The sequence below is a fragment of the Carassius auratus genome, chromosome 36, assembly GCF_003368295.1.
Source record: "Carassius auratus strain Wakin chromosome 36, ASM336829v1, whole genome shotgun sequence".
NCBI lineage: Eukaryota > Metazoa > Chordata > Actinopteri > Cypriniformes > Cyprinidae > Carassius > Carassius auratus.
This window is the reverse complement of record NC_039278.1, coordinates 10,806,416-10,827,490: the sequence shown is the minus strand read 5'-3', so window position 1 is coordinate 10,827,490 and position 21,075 is coordinate 10,806,416. Positions and strand designations below refer to the sequence as shown.

The following is a 21,075-nucleotide window of genomic DNA, read 5'->3' as shown; positions in this document are numbered from 1 at the left end:
CTACTGATCTGACTGCTTTTTACTGGAATTGAACCAGTATTTTTGTCGCTGTTCCACAATCACACACAATCGCACAACACACAATCGCACACACACACACACATATATATATATATATACACACACACACACACACACATATATATATATATATATATATATATATATATATATATATATATGTGTGTGTGTGTGTGTGTGTGTGTGTGTGTGTGTACACTATCGTCACCTCAGTAGTGTGTTTTGTGAGTGTCTAAGCCGTAAAGAACACAGAATTATGCATCAGAGCTAAATGTCAAAGGACTGCTTGGCAGAGCATGAGAAAACAACCCTCTGTTCAACCCACTGTGACTCAGTGCAGCTTGCACAAACAAGGAGCACAGACCGTGGCCTTGTAGGACATTGCAGCCCTTCGCTACAAGTAAACATTTTTTTCTGGGCTAACTGGCTCTCCAATTTCACCTTGAACTTCAGCTCATCCTAAACACTTGGAGATTATTGTCTTCTCTAATATTTACATATGCTTTATTTGAAATATTACACTGTGCGAAACGATCATCGGACTCCAAAACGGCAAACTAAATGTACCAGGTGAGTCAAATTAGCATCAGTCTGGCTGTGACGCACGGGCCGGCACATTGACCGGAGTGATGGGTATTGATTCTGGAAGCTTGAGAATGAGTTCATTTTTTCAGTCTTGAGGTCCATAAACGGTTTCAAATGAAGCATGTATTTGCTCAGCTTGGTTAAGATATGTCACGGTTCAGCGGCATCTGCTGTCCCAGTGAGCTCAAACTGAGGCAGGGGACCCAGTGCTCAGCAGGCCTGGAGCAGGTGAGTCTGCAGCGGGACGAAATGCCCAACAGGACCCAAGCATCAAGGAGGTCCCTGGGAGTCTTCAGGAAGAGGAGGGGGGTTGTATGAGAGGAAGAATGGAATAGAATAGAATAGAATAGAATAGAATAGAATAGAAAAATAGAATTTTATAGGATGGCTGAGGGTCAAAAAATAAACTAAAGATTAATAAACCATGTTCTGAAGTGGAATTTATTTTATTTAAATTAAGATACAATAGAAAATATGTATACAATAATTGTATACACCTCACAGTGACTGTTTACATAAATAACTTAAAAAAATGACAGGAATATAACTTTAAATTATGTTTAATACAGTATTTGCATTTCTCATGAAAACAAGCTTGTAAAATAATCTTCTAAACAGGATTTTTATTTATTTTAAGATTTAATTTGTGTTTTTAAATGAAATCAATTTTATATATATAAGACAATATATTTAATATTTGTGTTTTGTTTATAATTTTAATTTTGCAAACACATCAGCAAAAAAAAAAAAAATATATATATATATATACAATTTTATTAAATAAAATGAGCGGTGGCCTGCCCAGTGTGAACTTCTCAATATTCTATGAGGCATTAATTCACCAAAGTGTGATGGTCCGCAAGGCCTTCCTTTGAAGAAGGCTATGAAGAAGGGAGGTTTGAGGGCTGAAGTGATTCTCAGAGTATCCCTTAAAAGAAATCTCCACTTTATCCCTCACCTACAAAATACTTCTCCCTCCACACAGATCTAGAGGACCACTGGGAAACCTGAAGTGCTTGGGTTGAAATGTATTAATTCTCCAGTCAGATATAGCATTTGAATCTGAAGCCCTTACTAACCCGCTGTCACCCAAATGTTTTGCTACAGGCTATACATGTGAATAAACAAAGCAAGAGTGGAAATTAAATATTAAGACAATTTAACGAAACTTTTAGCCTTTGTCTATTTGCCATGTTAAACTACACTGACATTCTAAAATTTGATTATGTTCTAGTTTAAGGAACTACTTGCAGCATAATCTCATACAGAATTCCACCCAGTGTCAGTCAAAGGAGATGTTGAACGGAAATATCAAATCTTTAGAGCAATTTGAAAGCATGATCAATGTCTCAATGGAAGATTTAGTTGGGACATCAAATAGCAAATGGTAATATAGCGTAGAGCATGAGACTCGGGGTAACAGTGGCCTAAATATTGCTCTTTCTGGGAACAAATGTAATAAAATCAGATCCTAATGTTATTAGACATCTAAAATTTTAAAGTAATGTAGATGTGTGTGGAAAATGCTGATTGCTGGCATCCGTCCCTCTGTGTATATAAATGAATGACAGCTGGAAAGTGGAAGACAGGACTAAAGAGACGGAAAAAATGTTAGTCCTCAAGTTTGCAAAAGACAGATAAACACAGGTTTTATTTATCTTACTCTCACCTGTGTCAGATTTTTGTAGTTGGTATAACACTGCCAGACCAAAAGTGCAGAATTGGCTAATGTTTCGGAAATTGGGGGCTAAATTATATTACAGAAAACTGTTGACATTCAGCCTCTTGTTAAACGAGAAAAGATGTCACTTAGGGGCATCTAGAGAGGCTCATCAGAGTCAACTTTTGAGTAAGAAAAATAAATAAATAATAAAACAAAACATTATTTGTGGAAAGCTTTGTCATTATTCACTCAAAAACAGATCAGTGAGGATTACAATCAGTCAGTTCCAAAAAAAAAAAAAAAAGATCAGTTCCAGCAATGTTTTGTAGGCTGGTCAGTTTTGACTGGGAACACAAATGTGACAAGTTGGGAATAAAAAAATAATAATAATTACCAACTTTTTTAGGAAGTTGTTATACCCTGTGTGAGTAAAATCTGCATTTTCAGGAAAAAGAAAATCCTCTCTGGATTAAACAGACCGGAACACAACATGAGGTGAATAATCAACCATTTAAAATCAAAAAATTAGGTCAATAATTCTTTCACAAATGGTCAGCAGAAATAAATTCATAGCTTATACTGTATATATATATATATATATATATATATATATATATATATATATATATATATACAGCGGGACTCAACCCGCATGAAGATGGGCACCATCCCCCATTCTCAAAACCCTGGCAAAGTCTTCAAGGTTGTCCAGAGGAGGAATGAGTAATGACTGCCATTGTCCAACTTCACATTAGAAATGACTCTATGGTATTCGGCACTATCTGGGGCAGGGCGAAGAACATGTCCAATCTGTCCCTTTGTCAGGTGGGAATTAGGCTTTTCTCACCTCATAGAGAAGAGCTATAGAGAGCTGGAGGAGAGAGATAATTCATACCTCCCCACCAGAAGCCCTGACCCATGACTGTCTCTCATACGGAGAGTTCGAATGGATCAGAAAATCATCTTCAATAAAATATATGCCCAAAACAGCTTGTATTATTCCTTTTTATGTCTTAAATATGATCACTTACTCTTTGCATTTAAAAACTGCTGGCCTAATTTAGCTGTTTTGTGTGATGCATCACTGATGCTGATAGCAAATTAGTCACAGTGTAGTTGACCAGAGGTTTTAAATTGGCCAGCGAGGCCATATCCCTACCTTTTAATGAGGTCTGTATTGTTGCGGATGTCAAGCCTCTTGAAAGGTAAGCCACTTTGTGCCAAACCTCACCCCTCCCCAACCCTGCTCTCGTTGGTTCAAGCTGAATGGCTCTGTGATGTGCTGTGCTCTAGTGTAGTACAGAAGAATTACTTTGTCTTATCTTCCAGTGGGCAGGGGTGACCTTGTGGAGGAATGAGAGAGGCAATTAATACGGCAATCACTTGTGCCGCTCAGTGAGTGCCTCGCCAAGTACTCTCTGTTAACCTTTTGAGGGAACAGGGAAAAACACAGGAAAAAGGGTTGACGAATGCTCACCTTCACATGAGTTGGTGAGATCTCTGTGAGTGTAGAGTTTGTACACTGATGGCGCTGTTGCAAGAGGGAAGCAATACAGAATGCTTTGCTAAAGTAGTTGTAAAGATGTGCCTTTTTTAATAGTGCAAACAAAATCATTTTCTTGTTTTCTAGCCGAAAATCTTTCAATCAAGATAAATATACTTAAGCAAAACTGCATAAAATTGAATTGTTTTCAGAGAATGCATATTTGTTTCACAACTGGCAAGCTTTTTGTTTTCTATTGTTTAAATCAGAAATATAACAAAATTTAGTTTAGATTATGATAAGGAAATATTACCTCAAAATTTAAATGTTGTTAATTTCTATACAGTTTATATATATTTTAGTAATAAATATGCTTTGTAGGCTATTATGTACAAATTGATGGCATATGGGTGAATATTTATTTTAATTTTGAACAAGAAAAATAAATTTCAAGTCAACTATTTAGTGAAGTATTTACAATTTAGTGTATGTGTAGTACCACTACTAGTTTTTTTTTTTTTTTTTTTTCATAGTACTAGCAATCTGCAGTCCAATGAGACAAATGGAAAAGGAGCAGTTGTGCCAACAGTGAATTCATAATACTGTCATGCAGTCATGGGAAAGCTGTCCCTTTCCAATTGCCAGATACACCAAATTCTGATTTATATTAATACAATCCATGTAATCTGTCATGTTCTCCATCTCTAATGCTGTTTAATCTCTGTTCCCCTGTACTCCCCAAAACAAACAGACACTCTCATTCTACAGTCCCTAAGCGATGCTACTAATCTCTGAATGCAGACAACACAGATCAGGTATGCATCGACAAACACTGATTCAGTCGCTTCACTTCAATCACCCCAAAGGGGAGAGATGAAATGCATGGGAAAGAAATGCATGAGAATTGAGTAGGCGGAATCTGCTTTCCGTGACAGAATAATAAACTATTTTATACACTCTTTTAAGGTTCTGCATTCTGTTGGTTGGGATCTATTTGTACCAAGCATTGAAGTGGCAGCTTTGCTGTAAGCATGTAAATCTTACCCCTGTGCTGCAAGGAAATTTGACACTGTAATAAGCCTGTGACAAGGAAAACTGTTTGAAGTTTAAGAGTTGAACATTTAAACAATATCACATAAGTGATATAAAAAAGTGTGTGACATAAACACTCAATACATGTTTGAGTCTCTTGAAGTGGTACAATCCCTTGAATGCTATTGGGAAAAGAGGAAATAGCCTATGTGTGTTTGCATTTTTGAGATCTAACCATTACAGCAAACCCGTATACTTCAGAATCTGCATTAAATACAATATGTAGTAGCTGTAACTACCATTAACTTAATAACCATTAGGTATAGACGTTTGGCTAGGAAATCAGCACTCATTGCTAAATTGAGCTCAATTAGTTCTTCAGACCTCACATAGGCTCTCATAACCCAAAGACCACATAAAGCTGAGCGAGAAAAGCCAGCTCTCATTAATCTCGGCCTGCTGAGTGCTGGCCTGCGAGCGGAAGTGACCGTGAAACACACGTGTCAAAGAAACACACTCTGGCGCTTTTGCGTGACTGAGAAGAGTAGGAAACTCAAGCCAATTATCCACTCCCCACACTGCCTTTAATTTTATGCAATGTATGGAGCCCATGAAACGGCGTCTCCCTACCAGACGGACACCCAGGGCCTGTCTAGATGATTGCAATTAAAGGAAATTCTACGACTTAGCTGCTTTAAGGTGGGTACGCTGTTGGGGAAGGAGATGGGGGTGGTCTTAATCACTGACCGGTGTGATGGCTATTTTTGACATCCTTTTTCACATGTTTTAATTAGGTACTATGAAGCAGTGAGATAATTCTATACAAAATCAAGAGAGGATTGTAGGTAATAATGCTGGATGTGCTGATGAAGACAGAGGTATGTAGTGGTTAATGCATAGCACGTTTGTCCTCGAGTGTTTGAATTATTTGAACAGGTCATGTCTCTTCAAATGTTATTTTTTTTTTTAGATAGATTCTTTCTTTCTTTTCTTTTTTTCTTTTTGTAACCCGGTTGAAATAATGTTCTTTAGTATAAGATGTACTAGTTTGAATAATTAATTTCATAGTTTAATAAATAGTTTAAGGTTAAAAAAGTTAATTGATCAGCAAATAAATGTTGATTCTGCTCAATGAGAGAAATACATATGGTGTAATGTTAATTTACGGTATACAGCATTTAAAATGTTGAATATTTGTTGGGTAATAATATATGTGAAAATGTTTAAAAGATGCCTGTCAAAATAATAAGAAAGAGTTACACAAATGTTTTGTGAATTTATTTTATTTCTGAAAGTTTTGTGTATGAGCCAATCACTGGAGAGGTCAAGGGTAAGAAGGAAGTGAGAGACAGACGTCAGTGAGACGAACGTGAGCGAGTTTGTGCGGAGGAAAAAGACGGTTACTGTTAATGTAATGCACCTGAAAATAAAGTGAACTCGAACACTTATACAAGTAATTAGTGGTGATAGTTCTGTTTGTTTGAGTGAAAAACTCGACAGACATAAGTTTAAGTTAGCCGCTGTCGCTGATTTAGTGGTTAGTGTTTTGCATAGACTTTGCTGATAAGCTAGCGGCCAGCGACCTTAATTATTTAAGTCTGTGTGAAAATATGAAACCGGAGATGATCAAAGACTTTCCCGCAGCCGGATAGCGTTGTCGAGTGATGGACTTTGCTGAGATCGTCAACCGTGTGAACCTTCTCTTGATCCGTCTTCTCATCATCACGAATCCTCTCTTCCTGTCTTTTGCTGCTGACGTCGTTGATCAGAAGCACGTGAGTTTACATTCACATTGAAGAAAGTTACAATTTGTTTGTTTGTCCTGCATGGTGAAACAGCCATTGGGTTTAAGGCTACAACGTACCCGAGCTACATTGAGGCCTGCATCATTTGAACACTTGAAGGGTATTTCATTTTAAGATAGGTTTTTGCCGGCTATTTTATTTTCTTGGGCCCTTATTTGTTTAATGTGAATTTAAATGCATCTGTGATGTGAAAAGTAAAATTTGGGTTAAATGTGAAATTGTTTATAGGAGAAGAGTAATTCCAAGACTTTTAATTTCCTGTGAAAGTGTGAATATTACTGCTTAAATTGTGATTTAAAGGGGGATAGTATTGCTCGTTTTCACTCAATATCCTGTTAATTCTGAGTACCTATAGAGTAGTACTGCGTCCTTCATAACTCCAAAAAGTCTTTAGTTTTATTATATTCATAAGAGAAAGATCGTCTGTATCGATTTTTCCCGGAAAAACACTAGTGGCTGGAGGCGTGACGTGTGGGCGGAGCTAAAGAATCACGAGCTCGAGTAAGCTTTTGCATTGAGAGCGTTTGGAAGCTGTGACATTACTGTGAGGAAAAAAACATCCAAAACAAACCATGGCTAACAGTCAGATTCAGCGTATATTTATGATCCAGAGGCTGAAATTTAACAAGAGCAGCATCAGCAACGACGTCTCTATGTGGTATGTACTGAAACTGTATATATTTGCTTGGCGGTTTTGGAAAATGAATAAGTTCCACTTTATGAAATTTTTTTTTTTTTTTTTTTTTTTTGTTAAGCTGTACATGTGAAAAGTGCATTTTGATGACAACATCGCATGTTGTTTACTTGATGTGCTCACGCACCGTTAGCTAAGTTAACAACACAGAGATATTTGAAGCAGTTTTACTCACCGCTTGCGGTTCCAGCACACGATCGTGACCCTTTTTCGTTGGGACTGCATTATCCTTAAGAAATAAACTATGTGCAAATCCGGCGTCAAACTGGGCCATGTTTGTAAAAAAAGCATCTTCGAAATGCAGGGAACAAAACTTGTGACAAACCGGAAGGAGTATTTTTGGAACAAAAATACTCCTTCAAACGTAGGGCTGGGCGATATGGAGCAAAAAATATATCTCGATATATTTTGCTATATCTCGATATGCGATATATATCTCTATCTTTACAGGAAAAATAACCCCCCTAAAACTACTGCAAAAACAAATATGCCAAATATTACATGTTTAGGGCCCTATGAAACGTTTTATTTTTTTCTTCACCATATGCTTTATTGTTACCTAATTCTGTGTTTTAGCATGTGTAATTATTTAAATGCATAAAAACAACTTAATTAGTTTGAAAAAATCTTAAAATAGCCTTATGTAAAAAATTTTCCCTTCAGAAATTCTGTGTATTTACATTTTTCTGGTTGTCAAATGAAGGCATAAAAAATGTATTTAATTTATCTTTTAATTATTTAAAATTAAGCAAACTGTATTTTTTGGTAAACAAAGGGGATTTACTATTAAAAATAAAACATGGAAGAAATGTTGTGTGATTATTCCTTAAAAAAATGTTCATTTCATTTTAATAATAGTAGTAGTGGGCTATGTACATTCTGCTGAACAATAGTAAAATATTTCTGCCAAATACTTTTATTTTGACGGGTTTACCTTTACAGTTCTGTGCTTGTGATACCACAGTCTATGATGTGATATGAGCTAGTTTTACTCAAATCAAATGGTCAGATGCTCATGAAGTGACTCTCGGTGCAGTTCTGGAGATGTTCCTCATGTGTTCACATCTTTATCAGTGAGAGGAAAGACGCTGAAATCAGCGCGAGCATCACGCGCTTCCGTGTGTTTAATAAATGAAGACGCGCTTCTGCGCCATTCGTTAACACAGACACGCAGAACATGCAGGATTCATATTTAAATAGACTTTTCCGGGTTAATATTTGCAGATATTAGTCTATATCGCGATTTGATTTAAGTGCATGACCTACTTTTGATAATTAATTCAAAATTTAACCAATTGCGTGACATTCCGCGTTAAACTGTAAATACCGTTTTTATGACTGGATTCCGTCCGCGTTTTCTGCATCGCGGAAATCATTGGGCCCTACGTTAGACATCTGCCTTCTGTTCGTCCTACGCCTTAAAACCAAAGTATCTCCATATAATGGACCCAGTTGTCCTTTTGTTTTTAGACTTTGTTTTTTAGACTAGTTCTATACACGCGAAGGGAGTGGGGACAAAAGCAAGGAGGCGGGGGCGAGCACAGCACAGAGAAGGCAAAGAAGCAAAGTGGCGGAATCAGAATTAAATATAAACAACATATCGATATATACGTTATGTCAAAATCCATATCGTGTTTAAAAAATATCTCGATATATTTTAAATATCGAGATATCGCCCACCCCTATTCAAACGTACAACTTAATTTTTGAAACTTTGTCCATGTTTAGCATGGGAATCCAACTCTTTAACAGTGTAAGAAACTCGGTATGCATGAAATAGCATTTCACCCCCCCTTTAAAAAAAATTATTCAAGTATTTTGGAAAATAATTTAATTACAAAAAGAAATAATTAAAATAAAAAACTGAAATGATATACAAAGAGGTGAGATTAATATACATTTTATTTTAATCATTATTCTATGTATATATACACAGGTAATGAGTAAAATCAACCTGTTGTAAGCCTACTTAATACATTAAATTAGCAATTGAAATTGGAGCGGAAAAGTAATTCAGTATTAAATATTTAGTTACATCCAAATTTTCAGGGTTTGGCTGACATCTATATCTATGTTGTCTAATAATATACTGGTTAAGCTGGTTAGCATCTGTAATATCCATGATGTCTAATAATTAGGGCCGGGCCTTTAACGCGTTAATTGAGATTAATTAATTACACAAAAAATAATGCGTTAACTAAGATTAATTAATTACAGAAAAAAAATTCCCGCATTTTTAATAATTTATTTTTGCACCGCGGAACGTTTCTCACTTGATGAGTTTCGGCGGGACCGATTATACTGGAGCACCAACTAGCGTTCGCTTCACATATCACCGCAGCAGCACATCGAGCCTCAAGTATCACCTAAACGCAAAACATATAGCAGCTAGTGTGGACTTTACATTTTATGTTGAACTATGTATTATTTTGTTGGTGCAACAGTTTATGTTGAACTCTTTATTGTTTTGGCCAAGGTTTGTATACTTAGTATGTTATATGGCCTCTGAAGCTACAGAGAGATGTTTTCTAATAGTCAGTGTTTCCAATGTTCTGAATGTAATTGACAGTATTGTGTTTTACTTAAAAAAAAAAAAAAAAAAAAAAAAAAAAACACTTTACAGAAGGTTCCAGCACCTATAAGCTTCCTGAATTTCTGAAATGTACTATTTCTAAATTGTTTCTAAATATGCTATTGCTACACTTCATGGCAAAAATTGCACTGGTCTGCTAGACTTGGTTGAACAAAATGTATGTATTCAAAAATAATATAAAAAATATTTTTTTTATAAAAATATAAAAAATATGTATTCAGTCATTATTCAATGGCATACTATAAATCCATGTGAAAAAAAATTACTTCTCACTGTTCTCAGGTCAAATATTTATATGCGATTAAAATGCGATTAATTTTGATTAATTAATTACAAAGCCTCTAATTAATTAGATTATTTTTTTTAATCGAGTCCCGGCCCTACTAATAATATAATATATAATATCACTCTCTAATTGATGGCTATTCAAAAGTAGCTGTGAATTCTTTTTTTTTTTTCTTTTTTTTATTAGAAAATAAATGCATAATTATATTGGGCTCAGTCGCTGTTTGCAGTCGTCAGGAAAATCACACAGTGTGTGGTGTCTAAAGATTATAATCTTAGAATTCAAAACCAGTCGTTTTAACTAAGTTTTCTTTTTTTTTAAGCATGTTTAATATTTGCGACTGATGCCGGCGAGTATATGCAGTGAAGATCTGTTCACAGTCAAACAGCATTAAAGGTTAATTTTGTAATTTTGTAAAATATTTTGCTTGATTACACGTTGTTGTGATTTATTTCTTGTCTTTATTTTATTTCATAGGTTAACAGTGCAAGTTAAATGGTTTTAGACTTTTCGTTTTTTCTGAAAACTCCCCCTCACCCTCTCCCTATAACTTCTGTCAATACAACCAACATGAGGAGTTTTCAGGAGTGATGATATTACTGCGCTGAGGTTGAAGTGCTGCAAAATGCTCTTCCGCCATGCATTATAGTTATCATTTTTTGTGGGGGAAAAGATGGAAGTGTTAGGTAGCTTCTAAATTTATCCCTGTTTGGATCCTAAGGAATGAATGGTGCTAAGCTAAGCGCTAACATAGTGGCGCTGGTGTTGGTCTGAATGAAAATGCAAATTCCTTTTTTTGGCTCTACATGCTGTTTTTTCAAAGGTAACGCTGTACACAAAGCAGCACTTTGCTCACAAACGCTACTTTATCAGGAATTACAGGTAAGATTAAATGGAAATTAGACCAATTGGACAGATCACATTTCAATATACCACAATATTGCGCAGCCTCGGATATTTTAAAATCTTTAAGAAACCATAAACTTTCACAGGTAAGATTGTGCAACTAGGGTTACAGACATACAGTCCTTATACAGCCCAGGTGGTGGATCAGCACCTAGAGATGACCTCTACAGCCCAGAATTTTAGTGGAGACTATGTCAACTAGATGAGACCTAGAGACAGATCCCCTGTGAATACCTTATTACCTCAATGACCACTGGCACAAGACCACGCTGGTTTCGTTTGACCAGAGGAGTACTGGCCGCCCGACTGGGCCTGGTTTCTTCAAAGGTTTTTTTTTTTCCCATTTTTGTCACAGATGGAGTTTTGGTTCTTGTTGGCATACAGGCAACCAATATGGCGGACGTCTTATGTGTAGTGGTCCATAGAAATTGCTGCTAAAAGGGCATCTACATATCTATGCCTCTGTGTTGCACAACCCAATGTCCCAGTGATCTACAAATTTATCAGATAATCTGTATTGTTTCTGAAGCTACATTTAAAAAAGGCAACATATTTGTTTGGGTGAGAGATAATTGATTGAAGTCTGCAGGTGCAGGACCTCTGCACATTTTCTGAGATTGGTAGAAAAAAGAAAAAGGAAAAAAAAAGTTTTCCCCTGGTTACAGGTTAGATTAAATTATCAAAAGTATGCAAAAACTAAATCACCAAATAAACTAAAGAAAATATGAATACACACATTTCTTTTTCCATGCATACAAAGCAATATTATCTTCCAGATGTGGAAAGTCTGCTCACAGTCCCAGTGGTACCATTTTCCACGGTCCGTACTTTCAATCTAAGGAGATAAGCACAAAACAACAAAAAAAGTTATGCAATGGCATGTTTCAGAAGAGCAGCTACTCAAGGTCTGAATGGTTTGTCAATGTGGATAGTCATGAGAATGTGACATTTATTTACATAATGCTTCAAAAGTGGTTCACAAAAGGTTCACAACAGGCAAGGAAACCAGTTTCTCTTAAAAGTTTATTTTTCCGCATCTCCACAATCCTTCAAACATCAGCTGGAAAATCCATTCCTTCCTTTATAAGAAGTGCTTGTGCTAGCTGATGTGAAAATAATTGTATTCATAAATCAAGCTCTTATAAATTAACTTTAAATCAAATTACTAATTACGAACTATAATTTTTTTGGACATGGATGTGGAATCTTGCTGGGTGGGATGAACAATATTGTGGCACCTTAAAATGTGAAGACCCCTTCAGCCTCATAAAAGATCTACAGAACAGAAAAGTACACCTCTCAGTAGCTTGTTATAATAGAAAATGTATCCTCATCAGGGGATATCACCTTGTCATATCTTTGAATTGCATGATTGTTGAATCACTTTTACCAAAAGAGTTAATATATATTGATATTATGGCACCTTTTGGGTAAGGTAAGGAATAATCAGATCATTACAACTTATTACATCACATGACCATCTACTCATGTCTACAATTTTGTGTCAATTCACATGCATGTAGTCAGTTATTACAAAGGTCTACTTAAAAAAGTTAAAGTGGTGAAAATGCTTAACCACACACACACCCCGCACACAACAGTACTTTTGTTTTTTTTTTAATTTAAGTGCAAATACCCTTTTCAAGCCTCACTGGCTACCTTTCCAACTGGCTGTCATTTGATAGGAATCGGTTAAATAGGCCATGACTCTGGATGAGTTCAATTGGCTTGCAAGATTATGCAAGTAAGCATTCACAACCACTGGTGATGGTTGGGGAAATTACCCCCTTCTATGTAAAGCACTTCGAGTGCCCAGAAAATTAATTAATTCAAAAACAAAGTAATCTACTGGATGAGTAAAAAATGTAAAAATATATATTAAGCTAATCAACCTATACATTTGGTTACAGTGATGAAATTCAAATTTAAGCTAGAAGATAAGATCAGCTCTCATATTAATGAAAAATATAACACCTCTGAGCAAAAAGTGAGATTTCGAATTGAATACTTCCAACTTCTGAGCTACTTCTGCTGAGATTAATGAAAATACTAATACATAGTATTATTAAAAAGTAGCTTCATAAAATAAAAAACTAAAAGCATCTGAATGAGCTTCATTTTTCAACTACACTTTTAAAAGGACAATCCATCTGAAAACTTTGTCATTTACTCATCATGTCATTCTAAACAGAATGTAGATTAAGAACCAGAGTTTTTAGATACCGGTATTCTGGATTTTGTATTTTGGAATGGCATGAGGGTGTGTAAAAGATGACCGATTATTATTTTTATTTATTTATTTTTTTGAGTGGACTATCCCTTTAAAAGTGTGTTGTTGATATGACCCATATGGCTTGATAAACAGACATTCTCATTGGAACCTCTTCTGAATCTAAACCCTAAACTCTCACCTACTAAATCTATGAGATTTCTAAACCTTTGGAAGTTTCCACCCAAAGTGCCATTCTGATCGCCCACAAGCAGAGATACTGCTCCTCCTGCTGGGGGAAATATTGAAAGCAGAATAGAGAAGCAAAGATGGGAGAGAGACTGCATGAGGGAGATGAAAAACTAAAGGTTGGCAAGCCCTGTTTCAATATTCTTTCAGCGCACTGCCCCAGCTGTTTCATAATTAACACTAGTGTAGGGAGATGCTCTTCATCTGCTTGATTAGATAATTAAATAATTAATTAACCAGGGGCTTACACAACCTCTACAGATCTGTCTTTCTCTGTAGAGAGAAAGAAGCAGGCGGGAGAGAGAATGAGAGAAGGACAGATGAGCGAGCGTTGAGTTCACCTCCCATCTGGAGAGTCTCTCTATGGACAGAAAATCATGTCGTTCTCTTGCACCTCATCCTCACTGTTATAAAAACCTTAGCTCATCTTGATGAGCACATATATATTTTAGATATACATATTTTTACATAAAGCAACCACCACCATTTTTGTTTTATATAAAACATTTGTCTTTTGTTTTTATCTGTTTATTTATTTGTTTATTTCACTCAAAAATCTACCCAGATGTCCACAAAGGGACATTTCATGTGGGAAAAACACACATTTTAACAACTTTGCTATAATTTACCAAAGTGTAGGATGGGTTTTTAAAGAAAGTGCAAGGAAACATAATTCTTCATTAAATTATATAATAAAAATAATACTTATAAATTATGATTAAAAAATATTTATTATTTTAGGGTTAAAACTAGGTTCATTTTTTATTTTATTTAATAAACCAATCAAAATCACGACTAATAATTATATCTCCATAATGTTGGATAAATGATTACTGAATTTTCCTGACAAAATTAGACATGAGCCTGTGGTTCTTGCTATTTAATTTTCAAAGTCACTGCTAAATGGTTTTGTTTGCTTTCAAGAGAAATCTCGACTGTGTTTTTTTATTTATTTAATTTTTTACTCTCAATGATGGAGGTTTCGAAGGAGGAAGTGACCATTGTTAGTTTCCTAAAAAAATTTAAATCAAGGCATGACCAATGTTCGAACTGCCAGATGCTTCTCATAACAGACTGTCAATGTGAGAAGACACATGCTATATTACATACCTCATTGTTTAATTAGGTACAAAAGGGTGGAAATCCGTTATGAAAGGGAGAGAGGGGAAAAAGTAATAAAGACCACGTTTCTGCCTGGTTGTCGGTTTGGAAGATGAAAACCAGTAAAAATGTAATAATAATAAAGGAGCTCAAATGTGGATGTAATGGCCTGTATTTATGTGTTTCATTTTATCTTCAAAGACGGGCTGAAATTAAACAAATGTGAAAGTATAAAGGGCCCTTTTAAAAATAGCCCCTTTTTTCAGAGAGCGATCTCATCTCGGGTCCCACTGAGAATATTGCTACCGTCAGCACCAGCACACTTTAAGGGATGAATCCGAACAGAAGGAGCGAGAGAGAGAGAGGGGTGAACGGTGACAAAAAGACATTTTAATCACCGTTATTTCCGCCTGCGTCCGGGCGAACGATGGCCGTGCCAGGGGTTGCATGATTGAACAGCACCCTGCACCTTTAAACAAAGCCCACACAACTTCCTCGCCGGCTTCATTTTAAAGACTCCTTTAGCCATAATCATTTTCATATAATTCACTTTCATACAATTCTTTCTCCTAATCATTATCAGGGCCACTAACGTCTTAATGACTTCATAAATTTAAGCTATAAAAAGTAATGGAGAAAGACAAATGAGATAATTAGGAATAAATCTTAGTGGAAGCCCATTTATCAAAACATCGCGAGCCACTGAATATTCAAAATCATTAGGCCCTGTGTGTAATTAACAAAGCCCCTCAGTTATGAAGGAAACCTGTTTCCAAAGATATTAAGATCCAAAAGACTCCATGTTATTAAATTGACCGATGAATCTATGGTGTATAATATGATGTGGATTATTAGGATCCTTTTTAATTAAAAAGTGTGTTCGTTTCTCTCTCTCTTTAAATTTTTTAACACTGTAATGGGAAGTTGAATTCAGGTCTTTAGTCACAAGGCAGTAAGGGACTTACCTCTCTATCTTTCTTTCTTTCTTTCTTCTCTCACTCTTTTGCTCCTTCTCTCTCCCTTATGAATAGGCTGGAGATGATATAATGGACAGAAGCCTAGTCCTCAGTGCTAATATTTTATTCTCCTCCAGTACCGTTGCGTAGCACATGGATGGAGAGCGTGTTTTAATTTAGCACACTTTGAATTCCTATTATCTTAAAATCTGTGTGTAATGAAATCATTTGCCCTGATTAGCTAAAGTGAGAATAAGACTCATGTTAAGTGTCTGTGGAATTAAAAACAGATTTTTTTTTTCTTCCCTTAGTGTCTGAGGACAGAACAAGCTCAACAGCTACAATGTTTTAAAAGCAGTTTCCAGAATCTGAGGTACCTATAATGCTACTGTCTTAAAATGAAAATCTCTATTGGTGTGATATTGCAACATTTATGTGACCAGAGCTTAAAATGACCTTTTTAAGACATTTAATACTATTAATTATTTGATGTAAGGAGTGATCAAAAACTCTTAGTCTGTTATGTGCCTTTAGTGTACACACACACACACACACACACACACACACACTAATGTTCAAAAGTATGGGGTTGGTATTTTTTAAAATGCATTAAATGTGACATAGTTAACAGTACTATTAATACTATTACATTGTTACAAGAAAAAATATTTTATTATTTTATTTAGAATACTAAATATATAATGTTTGCATACAAATATTAGGCAGCACAACTGTTTTCAACATTGATAATAATAATAAAAAAATTATTGATCACCAAATCAGCATATCAGAATGATTTCTGAAGGATCATGTGATGCAGAGGACTAAAGTAATGGGTGCTGAAAATTCAGCTTTGCCTTCACGGGAATAAATCGCATTTTAAAGTATATTAAAAAAAAAAAAAAAACAGTTGTTTTAAACTGTGATAACATTTCACAATATCACCATCATTTAATGTATTTTTTTTTTTTTTATCAAATAAGAAATAAGAAAATTCTTCCAAAAACATTAAAATATCTTACCAACCCCAAACTTTTGAATGGTATTGTACATATATCATTAATTATTATGCATAAATATTAATAAAATCCCTTAGTATGGTATCCCCATTCATCAGAGTTATTATTTGACATTTACGGACTGAAGGACATTTCTGTGCTGTTTTTTATGTACAGATGCATGCGGTCAGTGGTCAAGGCTACCTAGATGTCCACAAAGGGACATTTAATGTGGCAAAAACACACATTTTAAAAACTTTGCTATAATTTACCAAAGTGTAGGATGGGTTTTTAAAGAAAGTGCAAGGAAACATAATTCTTCATTAAATTATATAATAAAAATAATACTTATAAATTATGATTAAAAAATATTTATTATTTTAGGGTTAAAACTAGGTTCATTTTTTATTTTATTTAATAAACCAATCAAAATCACAACTAATAATTATCTCTCCATAATGTTGGATAAATGATTACTGAATTTTCCTGACAAAATTAGACATGAGAATGTGGTTTTTGTTATTTAATTTTCAAAGTCACTGCTAAATGTTTTTGTTTGCTTTCAAGAGAAATCTCGACTGTGTTTTTATTTTATTTTATTTTATTTTTTACTCACAATGATGGGAGGTTTCGATGGAGGAAGTGACCATTGTTAGTTTCCTAAAAAAAATTCAAATCAATGCTTGACCACTGTTCGAACTGCCAGATGCTTCTCATAACAGACTGTCAATGTGAGAAGACACATGCTATATTACATACCTCATTGTTTAATTAGGTACAAAAGGGTGGCACCCTGGACATTTACGGACTGAAGGACATTTCTGTGCTGTTTTTTATGTACAGATGCATGCGGTCAGTGGTCAAGGCAGACTTGTCCATCTGGCTCTATTTACCTCAGTCAGGTGTATTATGATATTATTTCTTCTCTTGCTTTTATCTCCCCTATCCTATCCCTCGACACATAGATTATACATGCTCATCGGCAGAATACACAACAGTTCGTCATTAGAACATTAATTGAAAAAGTGTAATTAATCTGTTTCAGTCCAGCTCCTGGACCCCTGCCAACATCGTCTGTGTCTTACGACCACACAAACAGAAGAAACTACTGTGACTCAATACTGCCCCCTGTTGTCCATAAGGCGCTTCATCCACCAGGGAGTGGAGGTTTATTGGTTCATCGATGGCAGCGAGATGCCTGTGGCGCTCAAGCAGGCCTCTGTTGGGCAGACTGACACCCCAACGGGCTGCAATTACCCCACAGCAAAACCTATTGTCTGTGTGTCACCCCCTGATGAGCGCACACTGTAAGCAATCGTCTCTTTTCTCTCACAGCATTTGTACAAATAGCTTCCAGAGGCACTGAAAGATGAAGCAATTTGGTATTTTCTGTCATTTGACAGGTGAATAGAGAATGCTGGCGGATACACTAACAGAATCATTTTGCGTCCGTTTAAAAGGACAACGGGAAAAAGAGAGAGTGAAAAAGTATCAGTGGAGAAATTAGTGTTGCTAAAACAGCGGTTCAGAAGACTTCAGTCACATGGAAGAAAGCTGTGATTAGTCCAATCTGTCATTAGTGTCTCACTGACGGAGACATTAGCCTTGACAGAGGAGTAAAACGTTGCTCGGTGAGATCTTTACGCCAAATACGTCACCCTTCATCACTGATTCAGAACTAGCGTATGTAGCTCCAGAGCAATGCATTAAGGAATGTCCTTAACATTTTAATTTCGTCATTTACTCATTCTCATGTTGTTCGGAGTCAATGCGACTTGCTTTCTTCCGTGAAACAACAACAAAAAAGGAGATTTTTTGAAGAATGTGCTGGTCACTCTTTTCAGTGCCATTACAATGAATGAGGCTTATAAATATGGTCCAAAAGATTTCTGAAGCCATATAGTAAGTGGGAAAAAATACAATTAAAACAGGAAAAATAAACAAAAATTTAATAAAGCCTAACATCAGTCTAAAGGAACAACAACAAAAAAGTACACCAACACAGTGAAAATAGAAAAGTGGAAAAATACTATTTTAAAAATGAAACCAGTAGTAAGATAAATAAAAAAACCTGACCTCACATCAGTTCAGTGTTCCCATCCTCCTGACTCCCTGGAGAACCCTTGCTAACAGACGCATATAGATGAGGCTGTAATTGGCTGACCCCGGGCATCTTTCCGCAGGCTTAATTAGGCTGCCAGTCTGTCCCCAGATTGTCCCTATTCTCAACCGTCCACAGTTTCAGTTTCAGAAGAGTAGCATGTTATATGTTGGATTTGGCACCATGAGGACACATTCAGGATCATTTTTAATGTAAGAGCTGTTTTAGGATCTCTTTTGTAGCTTTAGTGCATGGCGACATGTATTATTATTAAACAGAGCAAGCGTAAGTTCATCTAGTTCAACACTTAAACTCATATCCAGTGTGGATGAAGGTTGATCAGGTGCGGTGATGAGGTGATGTCATGGCCAGTCTTTATAGGTACTTGCTAATGAGGTGTCAAATGTAATCGGACACTTGGCACAGTCCGGACATGGACTTACTGCAATCTAACTGAAATTAATTGAATAATTCATTAAAACTCACATTAAAGAATTACAACTTTTTACAACTATCAGTCCTTGAAAATAAGTAACCCTTTTTTTTTTCTTTTTTTTTTGGCTAGTTGGTTTTGGTTTGTACAGTTCATCAAATCTTAAATAGAACAGAATGAATCAAATCTTAAATATTTAGCATTTTTATGTCTAAACTTTAAATAAAATAAATATTTGTCATAACTTTGGATCTTTCTAAATCCTAAAACAATGTTTTAAATATGATTTTTTTAAAGAAAAAATTCTTTAAATGTTACTTAATTTTGTCATAACTTTTCTTTTTGAATATTTCAAAATCTTAACTTTAAACCTGAAAAATAAACAATTAAAAGGAATATTTCTATATTTTGTCACAACTTTTCCTGAAACATTAATATAAACCTATAAACAGCTAAAATCAATATTTCTTCAATTTTGTGAAGACGTTTCGTTTTGCATTTTTCAAAATTCTCAAACTGTAATTAAACCTGACAATACATCTCTTAAATTGTTATTTAATAAATATTTAATTTGCACCTTTTATAATAATACAATACTTAATACTTTATTTTCAGGTTTAAATTAAAATTCTTCTCAGGATGTGGTTTCAGACCTTTGGAATGTAAAATTATCTGCAACGTAACTGTGAAATAATCAATATTTATGGTGGTGAAAAATAATGAACATTCTTAAGGGAGAATTTTCATCTGTGGTTGGAATTACAAAAACCGAAAAGAAGCAGAACAAGAAAGAGACAGAGAGGGAGAAAAGAAAGAAAAGAGATGTTCTTTAGCCAGTGTTCCTGAGGTCCTTGAGTGTAAATTAGTGGAAGAGTAGGGCGGCTTACTTTATTATTGTAATCCACAGTGCTAGCGCTGTGACCTTTAGCAAGATGATTGTTTTTCATTTATGAGTTTGAAGGTGCAATTTACTGAACGGTTTGATCCATAGGACCTGACCTTTGTAAATTGCCTGTTAAGCATATCAGGACTCAACCACCCTGCCCCACACATGCTCCAGAATGAACACAACATCTGCCCTCGCCGCCTTCCCACACACACTCATAAAGTTAAACTCACTGTTACAGAGAGCAGTTTCTTCAAAACATCCGGCATCATGCTATTTTCAGTTCATTACATTAAATGCAGTTTTTTTTTTTTACATTTAATTAGCATACACAATTAAAGGGACAGTATATTCAATTTTGTTACAATTATTTATTTGCTCATTATTTAATTAACTTTTTTTTTTTTTTTTTTTTTAGGACTTCACAGCCATGGTAAAAAAAAAACAAAAAAAAACAAATCTAATTCTATCATTGACACTTTAGATCCAGAGCTTTACTAGATAGCTGAATTATAATTTTTTTCTTTTCTTTGTTATTGCTTTAATGATTCAGATTTCCGTGATTAATGCTATTTGATTTTAAATGAATCATTATGAGTCAGTGGAACGCTTCACATGTTCACCTGTATAAGTGAAATTTAGATTAAAGCAGATCATTTGATGCTGTAGATGTTGCGTTAAGTCATTCGAGGAAAAGGGTTTCATTATGCAAGAATGCAAAATTATCATTATGCAAATCAATCTGGATTTAAATGAGCGCTCTTTTACCAACACGCTGTGGAGCAGAACATTACCAAAGCTGGAGGCTACCTATTTAAAACACAGTAGTGAAATCATTTAACTGAGCAATAGATTCAATTAACATCTGAGTCTCAAGTCCACCGATCCATTTGATAGGATGCCAGTGTCGGACCACAATTATATCTCATCGTCATTCTCATTCTGTTCAAGGCTGAGTGAAGGATGGTGAGAGTTATCCTCTTCACCGGTCTCTTTCTACTCACCGAAGTGGCGACTTGTCAACACTTTCCGTGAACGTGATCCATACTTCCTCCAGACTTTCCCAGATCTCAC

General features: G+C 35.3%; 1 long non-coding RNA gene across 1 annotated transcript; it reads left to right on the top strand.

Annotated features, from left to right (window-relative positions):
- The first annotated feature begins 6,004 nt into the window (after positions 1–6,004).
- Positions 6,005–19,186, top strand: LOC113055698 (uncharacterized). Its single transcript, XR_003277561.1, has 4 exons — positions 6,005–6,559; positions 15,895–15,956; positions 17,627–17,888; positions 17,985–19,186. It is a non-coding gene; the product is annotated as an uncharacterized LOC113055698 (long non-coding RNA).
- Positions 19,187–21,075: the final 1,889 nt, after the last annotated feature.